The following is a 17,331-nucleotide window of genomic DNA, read 5'->3' as shown; positions in this document are numbered from 1 at the left end:
ATAACAAACCCAAAACAATTAAGAAAATGGTAATAGGAACATACATATCAATAATTACCTTAAATGTAAATGGATTAAATGCTCCAACCAAAAGACATAGACTGGCTGAATGGATACAAAAACAAGACACGTATATATGCTGTCTACAAGAGACCCACTTCAGACAGAGGGACACATACAGACTGACAGTGAGGGGATGGAAAGAGATATTCCATGCAAATGGAAATCAAAAGAAAGCTGGAGTAGCAATTCACATATCAGACAAAATAGACTTTAAAATAAAGACTATTACAAGAGACAAAGAAGGACACTACATAATGATCAAGGGATTGATCCAAGAAGAAGATATAACAATTGTAAATATTTATGCACCCAACATAGGAGCACCTCAATACATAAGGCAAATACTAACAGCCATAAAAGGGGAAATCGACAGTAACACAATCATGCTAGGGGTCTTTAACACCCCACTTTCACCAATGGACACTTCATCCAAAATGAAAATAAATAAGGAAACACAAGCTTTAAATGATACATTAAACAAGATGGACTTAATTGATATTTATAGGACATTCCATCCAAAAACAACAGAATACACTTTCTTCTCAAGTGCTCATGGAAAATTCTCCAGGATACATCATATCTTGGGTCACAAATCAAGCCTTGGTAAATTTAAGAAAATTGAAATCGTATCAAGTATCTTTTCTGACCGCAGTGCTATGAGACTAGATATCAATTACAGAAAAAATCTGTAAAAAATACAAGCACATGGAGGCTAAACAATACACTACTTAATAACCAAGAGATCACTGAAGAAATCAAAGAGGAAATCAAAAAATACCTAGAAACAAATCACAATGAAAACACGATGACCCAAAACCTATGGGATGCAGCAAAAGCAGTTCTAAGAGGGAAGTTTATAGCAATACAATCCTACCTTAAGAAACAAGAAACATCTCAAATAAACAACCTAACCTTACACCTAAAGCTATTAGAGAAAGAAGAACAAAAGAACCCCAAAGTTAGCAGAAGGAAAGAAATCATAAAGATCAGATCAGAAATAAATGAAAAAGAAATGAAGGAAACGATAGCAAAGATCAATAAAACTAAAAGCTGGTTCTTTGAGAAGATAAAATTGATAAACCATTAGCCAGACTCATCAAGAAAAAAGGGAGAAGACTCAAATCAATAGAATTAGAAATGACAACGGAGAAGTAACAACTGACACTGCAGAAATACAAAGGATCATGAGAGATTACTACAAGCAACTCTATGCCAATAAAATGGATAACCTGGAAGAAATGACAAATTCTTAGAAATGCACAACCTTCCGAGACTGAACCAGGAAGAAATACAAAATATGAACAGACCAATCACAAGCACTGAAATTGAGACTGTGATTAAAAAACTTCCAACAAACAAAAGCCCAGGACCAGACGGCTTCACAGGTGAATTCTATCAAATATTTAGAGAAGAGCTAACACCTATCCTTCTCAAACTCTTCCAAAATATAGCAGAGGGAGGAACACTCCCAAACTCATTCTATGAGGCCACCATCACCCTGATACCAAAACCAGACAAAAATGTCATGAAGAAAGAAAACTACAGGCCAATATCACTGATGAACATAGATGCAAAAATCCTCAACAAAATACTAGCAAACAGCATCCAGCCGCACATTAAAAGGATCATACACCATGATCAAGTGGGGTTTATCCCAGGAATGCAAGGATTCTTCAATATAAGCAAATCAATCAATGTGATACACCATATTAACAAACTGAAGGAGAAAAACCATATGATCATCTCAATAGATGCAGAAAAAGCTTTTGTCAAAATTCAACGCCAATTTATAATATAAACCCTGCAGAAAGCAGGCATAGAGGCAACTTTCCTCAACATAATAAAGGCCATATATGACAAACTCACAGCCAAAATTGTCCTCAATGGTGAAAAACTGAAACCATTTCCACTAAGATCAGGAACAAGACAAGGTTGCCCACTCTCACCACTATTATTCAACATAGTTTTGGAAGTTTTAGCCACAGCAATTAGAGAAGAAAATGAAATAAAAGGAATCCAAATCAGAAAAGAAGTAAAGCTGTCACTGTTTGCAGATGACATGATACTATACATAGAGAATCCTAAAGATGCTACCAGAAAACTACTAGAGCTAATCAATGAATTTGGTAAAGTAGCAGGATACAAAATTAATGCACAGAAATCTCTAGCATTCCTATACACTAATGATGAAAAATCTGAAAGTGAAATTAAGAAAACACTCCCATTTACCATTGCAACAAAAAGAATAAAATATCTAGGAATAAACCTTCCTAAGGAGACAAAAGACCTGTATGCAAAAAATTATAGGACACTGATGAAAGAAATTAAAGATGATACAAATAGATGGAGAGATATACCATGTTCTTGAATTGGAAGAATCAACATTGTGAAAATGACTCTACTACCCAAAGCAATCTACAGATTCAATGCAATCCCTATCAAACTACCAATGGCATTTTTCACAGAACTAGAACAAAAAATTTCACAATTTGTATGGAAATGTAAAAGACCCCGAACAGCCAAAGCAATCTTGACAAAGAAAAACGGAGCTGGAGGAATCAGGCTCCCTGACTTCAGACTATACTACAAAGCTACAGTAATCAAGACAGTATGGTACTGGCACAAAAACAGAAAAGTAGATCAATGGAACAGATAGAAAGCCCAGAGATAAACCCATGCACATATGGTCACCTTATCTTTGATAAAGGAGGCAAGAATATACAGTGGAGAAAAGCGCTTCAATAAGCGGTGCTGGGAAAACTGGACAGCTACATGTAGAAGTATGAAATTAGAACACTCCCTCACACCATACACAAAAATAAACTCAAAATGGATTAAAGACCTAAATATAAGACTAGACACTATAAAACTCTTCGAGGAAAACAGGCAGAACACTCTATGACATAAATCACAGCAAGATCCTTTTTGACCCACCTCCTAGAGAAATGGAAATAAAAACAAAAATAAACAAACGGGACCTAATGAAGCTTAAAAGCTTTTGCACAGCAAAGGAAACCATAAACAAGACAAAAAGACAACCCTCAGAATGGGAGAAAATATTTGCAAATGAAGCAACTGACAAAGGATTAATCTCCAAGATTTACAAGCAGCTCATGCAACTCAATATCAAAAAAACAAATAAACCAATCCAAAATTGGGCAGAAGACCTAAACAGACATTTCTCCAAAGAAGATATACAGATTGCCAACAAACACATGAAAGAATGCTCAACATCATTAATCATTAGAGAAATGCAAATCAAAACTACAATGAGGTAACTCCTCACACCAGTCAGAATGGCCATCATCAAAAAATCTACAAACAATAAATGCTGGAGAGGGTGTGGAGAAAAGGGAACCCTCTTGCACTGTTGGTGGGAATGGAAATTGATACAGCCACTATGGAGAACAGTATGGAGGGTCCTTAAAAAACTACAAATAGAACTACCATACGACCCAGCAATCCCACTACTGGGCATATACCCTGAGAAAACCATAACTCAAAAAGAGTCATGTACCAAAATGTTCATTGCAGCTCTATTTACAATAGCCAGCACATGGAAGCAACCTAAGTGTCCATCAAGAGATGAATGGATAAAGAAGATGTGGCACATATATACAATGGAATATTACTCAGCCATAAAAAGAAACGAAATTGAGTTATTTGTAGTGAGGTGGTTGGACCTAGAGTCTGTCATACAGAGTGAAGTAAGTCAGAAAGAGAAAAACAAATACCGTATGGTAACACATATATATGGAATCTAAGAAAGAAAAAAAAAAGGTCATGAAGAACCTAGGTGCAAGACGGGAATAAAGACACAGACCTACTAGAGAATGGACTTGAGGACACGGGGAGGGGGAAGGGTAAGCAGGGACAGAGTGAGAGAGTGTCATGGACGTATATACACTACCAAACGTAAAATAGATGGCTAGTGGGAAGCAGCCGCATAGCACAGGGAGATCAGCTCGGTGCTTTGTGACCACCTAGAGGGGTGGGATAGGGAGGGTGGGAGGGAGGGAGATGCAAGAGGGAAGAGATATGGGGACATATGTATATGTATAACTGATTCACTTTGTTATAAAGCAGAAACTAACACACGATTGTAAAGCAATTATACTCCAATAAAGGTGTTAAAAAAAATTACATGTTGGAATATATGTGTGAAGATTTGTAGGTGCAAATTTGGCCATAAACTGATTAAAGTGAACATCTAATTTAAAAAAAAAAGAAGAAGATATACAGATTGCCAACAAACACATGAAAGAATGCTCAACATCACTAATCACTAGGGAAATGCATATGAAAACTACAGTGAGGTATCACCTCACACTGGTCAGAATGGCCATCATCAAAAAATCTACAAAAACTAAATGCTGGAGAGGGTGTGGAGAAAAAGGAACTCTCTTGCACTGTCAGTGGGAATGTAAATTGATACAGCCACTATGGAGAACAGCATGGAGGCTCCTTAAAAAACTAAGGATAGAACTACCATATGACCCAGCAATCCCACTGCTGGGCCTATACCCTGAGATAACCATAATTCAAAAAGAGTCATGTACCACAATGTTCACTGCAGCTCTATTTACAATAGACGGGAGGTGGAAGCAACCTAGGTGTCCATTGACAGATGAATGAATGGATAAAGAAGATGTGGCACATATATACAGTGGAATATTACTCAGCCTTAAAAAGAAACGAAATTGAGTTATTTGTAGTGAGTTGGATGGACCTGAAGTCTGTCATACAGAGTGAAGTAAGTCAGAAAGCGAAAAACAAATATGATATGCTAACACATATATATTGAATCTAAAAAAAAAAAAAATTGGTTCTGAAGAACCTAGGGGCAGGACAGGAATAAAGACAGAGATGTAGAGAATGGACCTGAGGACACGGGGAGGGGGAAGGGTGAGCTGGGACAAAGTGAGAGAGTGGTATGAACATATATACACTACCAAATGTAAAATAGATAGCTAGTGGGAAGCAGCTGCAGAGCACAGGGAGATCAGCTCAGTGCTTTGTGACCACCTAGAGGTGTGGAATAGGGATGTTGGGAGGGAGACGCAAGAGGGAGGGGATATGGGGATATATGTATCTGTATAGCTGATTCACTTTGTTATAAAGCAGAAACTAACACACCATTGTAAAGCAATTATACTCCAATAAAGATGTTTTAAAACAACGTTTAAAAAATAAAATAAAGTAAAATCTAAACTTTCTAGTGTAATATACAAGTCTGTTTGTTACCTGGCTTTTTCTTGCCAAACTCTCATTTCAATATTCTTTGTATCATGTTATACTAAAGCCACATAGAATTACTTGAAAATTCCTGAATACATTCAATTTTTAAATATTTTCAGCTCCAGCTCATGGCTTGTCACTCCATAAGGCAGTCAGAATACATAACATCCAGAAAGCTTTCTTTTCCTCTGCCCCTTAAGTCCACTTTGGGTGAGTTGTTTCTACTCGGAGCCCTCAAAGCACCTTGGAGACCTGCATTATTGTACTTATCACCTTGTACTTGAAGTACCTATTATATGTGCCTATATTCTCCAAGTGAATATACTCTCTAAAGAGTAAGAATCTTCTCATTCTTCTTTCTATATTTAAGTCACCTTTCTATCCCTGTACCTGGCACAAAATATGTGTTGAACTGAATTGAAGCTCAGAGTCCAATCTGAAAGTTGAATTTCTTCTTAGAAGAATGAAATGTAATGCAAGAAAAAGAATGCTACTCTGTGACTCAGACCACCTTACATTCAGAGCTAAACATTAATTCAAGGAGAAATAAGTGGAAGTTCATATTTGCCATGTTTATGGGAGAGGAGCAGGTCTCCTTCCAATACATTGACAAAGATTTACTATTTACTCTGAATTTTGAAAAACAACACAAGCGAAAACTAGTACAAAATTAATACAAGGAAGCAAAACCTCTGCATTGGCTGGAATGGCATAACACTACTGTGGTCACTGAAGGCTAGGTGGATCCTGAGGAGAGTGTAGCAAGACTGGATAGATCGGAAAGGTGTCTGATCCAGACTTACCTAAAAAGTTTTTCACCAATTTTATAACTGATAACTATAGTACATGTTATTTGCTAAGTTTTATAAATGATTCATGTTTAATTTAATAATAGTTGGTATATGATTCTCATTCTAGAATGTGCATATAGTCATTCAGAATGTACCCTGTTTTTTCTTCAAAAGTCAATGGATCCATCATCCCTAACAAAGTGTTAACAAAGCTTATTTCTTCCTGATTGGGAACTATGTCTGGCTCCCAAGCCTGTTCCTTATTCTTGGGTGTCTTCAGGTATACAGTATGAGGTCTGATAAAGAGATACTGAAAGTAGTCCAACATCCTCTTTTTCCTCTCCTCTTTAGGTTTGGCTATTGTTAAAAATTCTTTCTGTAAAGAATTTTGACACTGGAATGTTATAGAATTTCAGAGGTAGGAAGAGAAAGAGAGAATCTAAACTTTGGCTGCACACTGCTAGCCTATGGACTGAATCCAGGTAGCAGAGAGTGTGGTTTTGTTTTGCTTTGTTTGCTTACCTGTTTGTTTGGGGTCACATATTTTAATCCTTTTATACTGGATATATAGTTTTCATTTGTCTGCAGTCCTCAGGACTTGCTATTGTCTTACACAGGGTTATTTCTGTAATTTATGAAAATTACCTGCATTATTTATTAAGTCATTTCCATTTAGGATTTCAGGTATAAGCTCATTCATTGTCTCTTTTTAAGGAAACTGAATGACAAAAGGAACGTAAATTGCCTGATTTTACACACCTGATCAATGGCAGATTCAGTCTGATACTGAAGTTCTTCTGGACCTCAGACCCAGGCAGTTTCCAACGTGATTTTCTGTCTCGGGGCTCATGGTCTTTTAGTTCTATGAGATGGTAAGGGGAGGGGGTGATATGACAACAAAAGGCAGTTGGGAGAGAAGCGCAAACTTCGGAAACAATTTGAATGCATGTGCCTGAGTGTGCAGGTGTGGATGGAGTAAATCTGTGTATGAGAGTGGAAATGGGACGTGTAGTTTCTGGAAATGAGTTTCAAAGCTGTGCCAATAAACAATATGAATTTAAGGAGACTGATCAAGGACTACACTCAATGAAGGTGATTTAGGCTGCCGGTTAAGTAATGAAATTTGGATCATACAAGAAAATCCACAAACACTGACAATTTATCATCTAAGGCACATACTAAGAGTAAGGGCAGGAGCAAAGAGAATGAAAACAGAAAGAAACAAAGAGAGATCATCAATTCAACTGCTGTGTTTGAAGGTGAGAAATATATGGTTTTTTCTGGATTTCAAAAAATATGGCCTTTGGCCAACTCTCGGCCGCAATGCTATCTTCAGCTGAGTTTTTTATTATGGATTTGTTTGGAAACTTGCTACAGTGGCACTTTGCTATGATTTGCCCTGCCTTCAACAAAAGAATTACATTCAGCTCTCATCTAGCTACCTTTTCATGCAGATTCGTGATGCATTGTTTCTTGCCTCTGGAGGATTCTGTGACATTAAAACAGTGCCCTGTTCAGAAAGTGCTTCGGAAGAGCAATCAAAACCAAACTGAGACTCGGAAGCTCACATTAGTTAGCACATTTGATGTAGAGTTCTATTCTCAGCGTACCATGAAATACCTTTTACAGTTAGTAAGTGCCATGAGTAGAAGCACCAGGGATGATGTACTCCAATGTCACTGCAGTTATCCACAAAGGACAGGAACCCCATGAAAATGAGGGGCGTATAATTTTTTAAAAATCAACAAACATATATTTGGTAAGATAGAAATTTAAATTCTAGAACTGGGTCTCATCTCCAAATTTTCCATCAAAGTAACTCCAGGTTATTATGGAAACCCACATAATGGAACATTATATAGCTATTCAAAATCATGTTAAAAATTGTGAAAACACTAAAATAGCATAAAAAGAAGCAAACTAAATACAACATGTTCTCAATTTTTTACTATATAAAGATTTTTTTTAATATTAATATTTCTTGGGTGGTAGCATAATGATAATTTTATATTTCTAATATTCCCTTGTGTTTTTTTAAATGTTCAATAATGCTAATGTCTTACTTTTGTATCCAAAAAATATTTTAATTAATTTTTGTTTTCTTGCTTCACTGTCAGGCTTATGTTTGATTCATCAGCATGCTCACAGCCCTGTAGAAAGCCCCTGAATCAGTTCCCTGCTCCCCATAATTCACAGATGAAAGCTTGGTAGGAGTCATATCTTTCTTTGTGGTAACCTATGAGAGAAACCACAAATCATAACTGATCCTGATCAAGTCTTAATTGTTCTCTATTGGAAAGTGGAAGGAGAGGGAATTGAAAGTTGTAACCATGGCATGGGACACCTAGTTAGAACTTAAAATTCAAGTGGCAGCATCTACTCAAACAAGCTTTTAACAAGAATTAGCCTTGCAGGGCAAGCAATGAAAAGTTCACTGATTTTTTTTTTTTTTTTAAGAGTTGTAAAGACTTACTATGGTTTAGAAAAAAGGCTTATAGAATAACCAAAAGAATAGGCCAAGTTCCCTCCCCTCCCCTTAAAAAATGAATCAATAAGAAACAAAACTAAGACCAAGCTGAAATTATTCTACTGTAAGTAATTTTAAATGCTGGAGGTGCAGGTTCTTGAAAATCTTTACATCATTGCAAAAGGATGTTCACATGAATTAGACTTAAAGATAAGTTACATGCAAAAAGAAAAGGATGAGAGAATATCTGAACAAATTCATATTGAAAATAAATTGGGCTGAACTGGAAATAACCTCTACATCCTTTTAAAATGTTCAGTCCAATAAGTACTATATCTGGATAAGAAGCTTTTACCAGTAGCTACAGAGAAGTTTCTGTGTGGATGACCTAATAGGGATATACAGGAGAAAATGCAGGATTTTTTTTTTTTATTAAATGTGTCCTATTTCTTTGCTTAAAGCTGGTCAGTAATAAACTGGCTTGTCATTTAAGTGTAATAGTGGAATGAATGTATTCTTATGATATGATGGAGTTTTGTGAAAGAAAAAAATTATTAATAATATATAGAATCAAAACCAGTTATTTTTAAATTAAAAATGGAAGTACCATTTTACTCCATATTTTCATATTTATATATATTTTTAAATATTTAAATTCATAATTTTACATGTCATTTTAAAATGTCATTTTATTTACATTTTCACCTGAGTTAGGAAAACCACATACACATATATGTACGATACTCTTCAGAAATGACAGTTTTCCACTTCTATACTCTAGATAGTCAAATTATGCCTAATACAGAATTCTCTATGCTTTTATCTCTCTTTTTTTGCACAACTTTATGATGTTAGATGATGAGCAGACCAGAGACTGGTGTGACTCAAGATTGACAGATTCCTCTAAACATCAATGTGGAGAATGCAATGAAGTGTGCAGATCTCCTATGAAGGTGCCATTTGAAGCTTAGTGTGAGGCTACATGTGTACCTAAATACATTTTTCTTCTCCCTAATTAAATGATATATTCAGATCATTTATGTATGTAAAGAAATTACCCCATTGAAATATACATATGTACATATACATATACATGTGAAATATACATTTTCAGGAGGAAAATACACCAATATCCATTCATTTACTTAGCAACCATTTTGAGCATTTACAATGGGTCAACTGCAAGTGTAATTTTGCCCCAAATAAGAAGAAGATATAACAGTTAAAGAAAAAGATGACAAATGCTGATTTTGCCAATTTTCCCTGAATATAGAATTACATTTTCAAACGCAAGGGTGGTGAAGAAGAGCCTGGAAGATCAGAAAACAGTGACTAGCCCAGTGTGAGCCAATGGCAGATAGATGTAAAGGGATGCAAGATAATGGAGAGTGGAGAATAGTAGTGGATCAGATGAAAAAAGTAAGTGGGACCTGATTATGGAACTGACCAATGAACATGGGCCAGCTTACCAGATTTTCTAGCTGCCATATCTCACATCCTGAGTCTTGAGAAAATGACTCAACTAAGAACAGGAGAAAGGCTACCCTGAGTGATATGTATGATCTGTTGAGCAGAACATTAGTTCTCTATTAGAGCATCTATGGAGTTATGATGGAGAGGTATGTCAGTATTTTTGATACTAAACTCAGACTCAGGAATATCTGCAAACGGGCTTCCCTGGTGGCGCAGTGGTTGAGAATCTGCCTGCCAATGCAGGGGACACAGGTTCGAGCCCTGGTCTGGGAAGATCCCACATGCCATGGAGCAACTAGTCCCGTGAGCCACAACTACTGAGCCTGCGTGTCTGGAGCCTGTGCTCCGCAACAGGAGAGGCCACGACAGTGAGAGGCCCGCGCACCGTGATGAAGAGTGGCCCCCGCTCGCCGCAACTAGAGAAAGCCCTCGCACAGAAACGAAGACCCAACACACCCCAAAATAAATAAATAAATTTATTTTAAAAAAATATCTGCAAACAATTCCTACCTCCTTAAAATCTCATCAAGGTTAAGTCAACATGAGTTACTAAAACCTCTTTGAAGTCATTGATATATTCTTCTCAAACCTTCTCATAGGAAATGAAGTTCCATGGGTTTATGACCTGAATCGTAAAGTAATACTTCATTTCATTTATTCTAAGTCAGCATTCAGGCATCAAAAATTATCTCCTAGTTCTAGTATTCTGAGACTTACTCTCCAGTTATTTCCATTATTTTATAGCCATTGATCATAAATAACTCCATTCTAAACTCATCTTCTTACTATGAAAATACTAAGGAGTAACCTCCAATAACTATCCATGGTGTGTGGTTAGGGTTAACTTGCAGCAGGATATCTGGACTTGAGTAACTCTATGCTTACCTTTGGGAATGGCCAGATAAAGATGAGACATGATAGATATACTCTGTTATTTAAAGTTCAAAACTTCCCTGGAATTATTCTATACTAGCTTGTTTGCAATGTTTAGGCCATGTAGCTTGATGGCTTGTATGTAGTTTCATTGGTTACTCAGCCCACTTTTAGCTGTGTCATTAGCAGAGTACAAAAAAAAAAAAAAAAACCCATGCAGGAAACTAGTGCATGAGCTCTCTCAAAAATAAAATGTCTCTCACATATCTTGGATAATTCATAATCCAAAGACAAAGCATATTCAACCTGTGTGACTGAGAGGGCCCTGGGGATCTGCCTCTGGAAGACTTGGACTATTCAAAAACTACCTATGCTTTCTTTTCCCTACTGTATCATATATTTTAACTTTATTAATGTCTTATGTGAGTATGCCTTATTTGGTCACATGAGACCTTCCAAATATACCAACTTTTATAGTCATTGCATTCACCCATATCTGTCAGCCCAACCAAGGTATCGGATATTCTCATACTTTTCCACCCAAATAATTTTTTCACAGCAGAGAACCTCAGAAATTTTAAGGTAGATAGTGAATGTTCCTTTGATATCTTGTACTTATTTATAAAGATATAAACTATGCTACTTCCCCTAAAATACCAAAATGAGATAGATATTTTGAGAAATGTGTACACTTATGGGTTTCTTATATCCTCAGAAACCATTCCCCAACCCTATTATGCCTCTTGCAAATCTGAATAGGATGATTAACCATCCTGATTTGACCTGGACTGAGGGGTTCCTGAGACATGGACCTTCCAGTGCTGAAACTGGGAAAGTACTAGCCAAAATGATACCAGTCACCCTAGATCTTTTTTTTATTTTATCTAACATCTTTATTGGCATAAAATTGCTTTACAATGTTGCATTAGTTTCTGTTGTATAACAAAGTGAATCAGCTATATGTACACATATATCCCCCTATACCCTCCCTCTTGCATCTCACTCCCACTCCTCCTATCCCACCCGTCTAGGTGGTCACAAAGCACCGAGCTGATCTCCTTGTGCTATGTGGCTGCTTCCCACTAGCTATCTATTTTATATTTGGTAGTGTATATATGGCAATGCTACTCTCTCACTTCATCCCAGCTTACCCTTCCCCCACCCCGTGTCCTCAAGTCCATGCTCTATGTCTGCGTCTCTTTTCCTGTCCTGCCCCTAGGTTCATCAGAACCATTTTTCTTTTTTAGATTCCATATACATGTGTTAGCATACCGTATTTTTTTTTTCTCTTTCTGACTTACTTCATTCTGTATGACAGACTCTAGGTCCATCACCTCACTGCAAATAACTCAATTTCATTTCTTTTTATAGTTGAGTAATATTCCATTGTATATGTGTGCCACATCTTCTTTATCCATTCATCTGTCAGTGGACACTTAGGTTGCTTCCATGTCCTGGCTACTGTAAATAGAGCTGCAATGAACATTGTGGTACATAACAATTTTTGAAGTACAGTTTTCTCAGTGTATATGCCCAGTAGTGGGATTGCTGGGTCATATGGTAATTATATTTTTAGTTTAATAAGGAACCTCCATGCTGTTTTCCATAGTGGTTGTATCAACTTATATTCCCACCAACAGGGCAAGAGGGTTCCCTTTCTTCCACACCCTCTCCAGCATTTTTTTTTTTTTGTAGATTTTTTGATGATGGCCATTCTGACTGGTGTGAGGTGATACCTCATTGTGCTTTTGATTTGCATTTCTCTGATGATTAGTGATGTTGTGCATCCTTTCATGTGTCTGTTGGCCATCTGTATATCTTCTTTGGAGAAATGTCTATTTAGGTCTTTGGCCCATTTTTGGATTGGGTTGCTTGTTTTTTTGATATTGAGCTGCATGAGCTGCTTGTATATTTTGGAGATTAATCCTTTGTCAGTTGCTTCATTTGCAAATATTTTCTCCCATTCTGAGGGTTGTCGGTTGTCTTTTCATCTTGTTTATGGTTTCCTTTGCTGTGCAAAAGCTTTTAAGTTTCATTAGGTCCCATTTGTATATTTTTGTTTTTATTTCCATTTCTCTAGGAGGTGGGTCAGAAAAGATCTTGCTGTGATTTATGTCAAAGAGTGTTCTGCCTAAGTTTTCTTCTAAGAGTTTTATAATGTCTAGCCTTACATGTAAGTCTTTAATCCATTTTGAGTTTCTTTTGTGTATGGTGTTAGGAAGTGTTCTAATTTCATTCTCTTACATGTAGCTGTCCAGTTTTCCCAGCACCACTTATTGAAGAGGCTGTCTTTCCTCCATTGTATATTTGCGCCTCCTTTATCAAAGATAAGGTGACCATATGTGCGTGGGTTTATCTCTGGGCTTTCTATCCTGTTCCATTGATCTATATTTCTGTTTTTGTGCCAGTACCAGATTGTCTTGATTACTGTAGCTTTGTAGTATAGTCTTAAGTCCGGGAGCCTGATTCCTCTAGCTCTGTTTTTCCTTCTCAAGATTGCTTTGGCTATTTGGCGTCTTTTGTGTTTCTATACAAATTGTGAAATATTTCGTTCTAGTTCTGTGAAAAATACCATTGGTAGTTTGATAGGGATTACATTGAATATGTAGATTGCTTTGGCTATTCAGCGTCTTTTGTGTTTCCATACAAATTGTGAAATTTTTTTGTTCTAATTCTGTGAAAAATGCCAGTGGTTGTTTGATAGGGATTGCACTGAATCTGTAGATTGCTTTGGGTAGTAGAGTCATTTTTACAATGTTGATTCTTCCAATCCAAGAACATGGTATATCTCTCCATCTGTTGGTATCATCTTTAATTTCATTCATCAGTGTCTTATAATTTTCTGCATATAGGTCTTTTGTCTCCGTAGGTAGGTTTATTCCTAGGTATTTTATTCTTTTTGTTGCAATGGTAAATGGCAGTATTTCCTTAATTTCTTTTGTATATTTTTCATCATTACTGTATAGGAATGCAAGAGATTTCTGTGCATAATTTTGTATACTGCAACTTTACCAAATTCATTGATTAGCTCTGGTAGTTTTTTGGTAGCATCTTTAGGATTCTCTATGTATAGTATCATGTCATCTGCAAACAGTGACAGTTTTACTTCTTTTCTGATTTGGATTCCTTTTATTTCATTTTCTTCTCTGATTGCTGTGGCTAAAACTTCCGAAACTATGTTGAATAATAGTGGAGAGAATGGACAACTTTGTCTTGTTCCTGATCTTAGAGGAAATGGTTTCAGTTTTTCACCATTGAGAACGATGTTGGCTGTTCGTTTCTCAATATATTGCCTTTATTATGTTGAGGTAAGTTCCCTCTATGCCTGCTTTCTGGAGAGTTTTTATTGTAAATGGGTGTTGAATTTTGTCAAAAGCTTTTTCTGCATCTATTGAGATTCTCATATGGTTTTTATCTTTCAGTTTGTTAATATGGTGTATCACATTGATTGATTTGCATATATTGAAGAATCCTTGCATTCCTAGGATAAACCCCACTTAATCATGGTGTATGATCCTTTTAATGTGCTGTTGGATTCTGTTTGCTAGTATTTTGTTGAGGATTTTTACATCTATATTCATCAGTGATATTGACCTGTAGTTTTCTTTTTTTGTGACATCTTTGTCTGGTTTTGGTATCAGGGTGATGGTGGCCTCATAGAATGAGTTTGGGAGTGTTCCTCCCTCTGCTATATTTTGGAAGAGTTTGAGAAGAATATGTGTCAGCTCTTCTCTAAATGTTTGATAGAATTCACCTGTGAAGGTATCTGGTCCTAGACTTTTGTTTGTTGGAAGATTTTTAATCACAGTTTCAATTTCAGTGCTTGTGATTGGTCTGTGTATATATTCTATTTCTTTCTTGTTCAGTCTTGGAAGGTTGTGCTTTTCTAAGAATTTGTCCATTTCTTCCAGGTTGTCCATTTTATTAGCATAGAGTTGTTTGTAGTAGTCTCTCATGATGCTTTGTATTTCTGCAGTTTCCATTGCAACTTCTCCTTTTTCATTTCTAATTCTATTGATTTGAGTCTTCTCCCTTTTTTCCTTGATGAGTCTGGATAATGGTTTATCAATTTTGTTTGTCTTCTCGAAGAACCAGCGTTTACTTTTCTTGATCTTTGCTATTGTTTCCATTATTTATTTTTCACTTATTTCTCATCTGTACTTTATGATTTCTCTCTTTCCGCTGACTGTGAGATTTTTTGTTCTCCCTTCTCTAATTGCTTTAGGTGTAAGGTTAGGTTGTTTATTTGAGATGTTTCTTGTTTCTTTAGGTAGGATTGTATTGCTATAAACTACCCTCTTAGAACTGCTTTTGCTGCATCCGGTTTTGTGCTGCAGTGTTTTCATTGTCATTTGTTTCTAGGTATTTTTTAATTTCCTCTTTGATTTCTTCAGTGATCTCTTGGTTATTGAGTAGCGTATTATTTAGCCTCCATGTGCTTGTATTTTTTACAGTTTTTTCCTGTAATTGATATCTAGTCTCATAGTGTTGTGGTTGGAAAAGATACTTGATATGATTTCAATTTTCTTAAATTTACCAAGGCTTGATTTGCGACCCAAGATATGATCTATCCTGGAGAATGTTCCATGAGCACTTGAGAAAAAATGTATTCTGTAGATTTTGGATGGAATGTCCTATAAATATCAATTAAGTCCACCTTGTTTAATGTGTCATTTAAAGCTTGTGTTTCCTTATTGATTTTCATTTTGGATGATCTGTCCATTGGTGAAAGTGGGGTGTTAAAGTCCACTACTATGATTGTGTTACTGTCGATTTCCCCTCTTGTGGCTGTTAGCATTTGCCTTATGTATTGAGGTGCTCCTATGTTGGGTGTAAAAATATTTACAATTGTTATATCTTCTTCTTGGCTTGTTCCCTTGATCATTATGTAGTGTCCTTCTTTGTCTCTTGTAATAGTCTTTATTTTAAAGTCTATTTTGTCTGATATGAGATTTGCTACTCCAGCTTTCTTTTGATTTCCATTTGCATGGAATAATTTTTTCCATCCCCTCACTTTCAGTCTGTATGTGTCCCTAGGTCTGAAGTGGGTCTCTTGTAGACAGCATATATATGGGCCTTGTTTTTGTATCCATTCAGCCAGTCTATGTCTTTTGGTTGGAGCATTTAATCCATTTACATTTAGGGTAATTATTGATATGTATGTTCCTATTACCATTTTCTTAATTGTTTTGGGTTTGTTATTGTAGGTCTTTTCTTTCTCTTGTGTTTCCTGCCTAGAGAAGTTCCTTTAGCATTTGTTGTAAAGCTGGTGCTCTATTCTCTTAGCTTTTGCTTGTCTGTAAAGGTTTTAATTTCTCCATTGAATCTGAATGAGATCCTGGCTGGGTAGAGTAATCTTGGTTGTAGGCTTTTCCCTTTCATCACTTTAAATATGTCCTGCGACTCCCTTCTGGCTTGCAGAGTTTCTGCTGAAAGATCAGCTTTTAATCTTATGGGGATTCTCTTGTATGTTACTTGTTGCTTTTCCTTTGCTGTTTTTAATATTTTTTCTTTGTATTTAATTTTTGATAGTTTGATTAATATGCGTCTTGGCGTGTTTCTCCTTGGATTTATCCTGTATGGGACTCTCTGCGCTTCCTGGACTTGATTGACTATTTCCTTTCCCATGGTAGGGAAGTTTTCAGCTATAATCTCTTCAAATATTTTCTCAGACCCTTTCTTTTTCTCTTCTTCTTCTGGGACCCCTATAATTCAAATGTTGGAGCATTTAATGTTATCCCAGAGGTCTCTGAGACTGTCCTCGATTCTTTTCATCCTTTTTTCTTTATTCTGCTCTGCGGTAGTTATTTCCACTATTTTATGTTCGAGGTCACTTATCCGTTCTTTTGCCTCAGTTATTCTGCTATTGATTCCTTCTAGAGAATTTTTAATTGCATTTATTTTGTCGTTCATCACGGTTTGTTTGCTCTTTAGTTCTTCTACGTCCTTGTTAAACATTTCTTGTATTTTCTCCAATCTATTTCCACGATTTTGTATCATCTTTACTATCATTTCTCTGAATTCTTTTTAAGTTAGACTGCCTATTTCCTCTTCACTTTTTTAGTCTGGTGGGTTTTTACCTTGCTCCTTCATCTGCTGTGTATTTCTCTGTCTTCTCATTTTGCTTATCTTACTGTGTTGGGGTCTCCTTTTCACAGGCTACAGGTCCACAGTTTCCATTGTTTTCGGTGTGTGCCTCCAGTGGGTAAGGTTGGTTCAGTGGCTTGTGCAGCCTTCCTGGTGGAGGGGCCTGGTGCCTATGTTCTGCTGGGTGGGGTTGGATCTTTTTTTCTGGTGGGCAGGGCCGCATCCAGTGGTGTGTTTTGGGGTGTCTGTGAACTTAGTATGATTTTAGGGAGCCTCTGTGCTAATTGGTTGGGTTGTGTTCCTATCTTGCTGTTTGTTTGTCATGGGGCTTCCAGCACT

Source organism: Balaenoptera musculus, chromosome 12, assembly GCF_009873245.2.
Source record: "Balaenoptera musculus isolate JJ_BM4_2016_0621 chromosome 12, mBalMus1.pri.v3, whole genome shotgun sequence".
Lineage (NCBI taxonomy): Eukaryota > Metazoa > Chordata > Mammalia > Artiodactyla > Balaenopteridae > Balaenoptera > Balaenoptera musculus.
Note: the sequence above shows the minus strand (reverse complement) of the source record.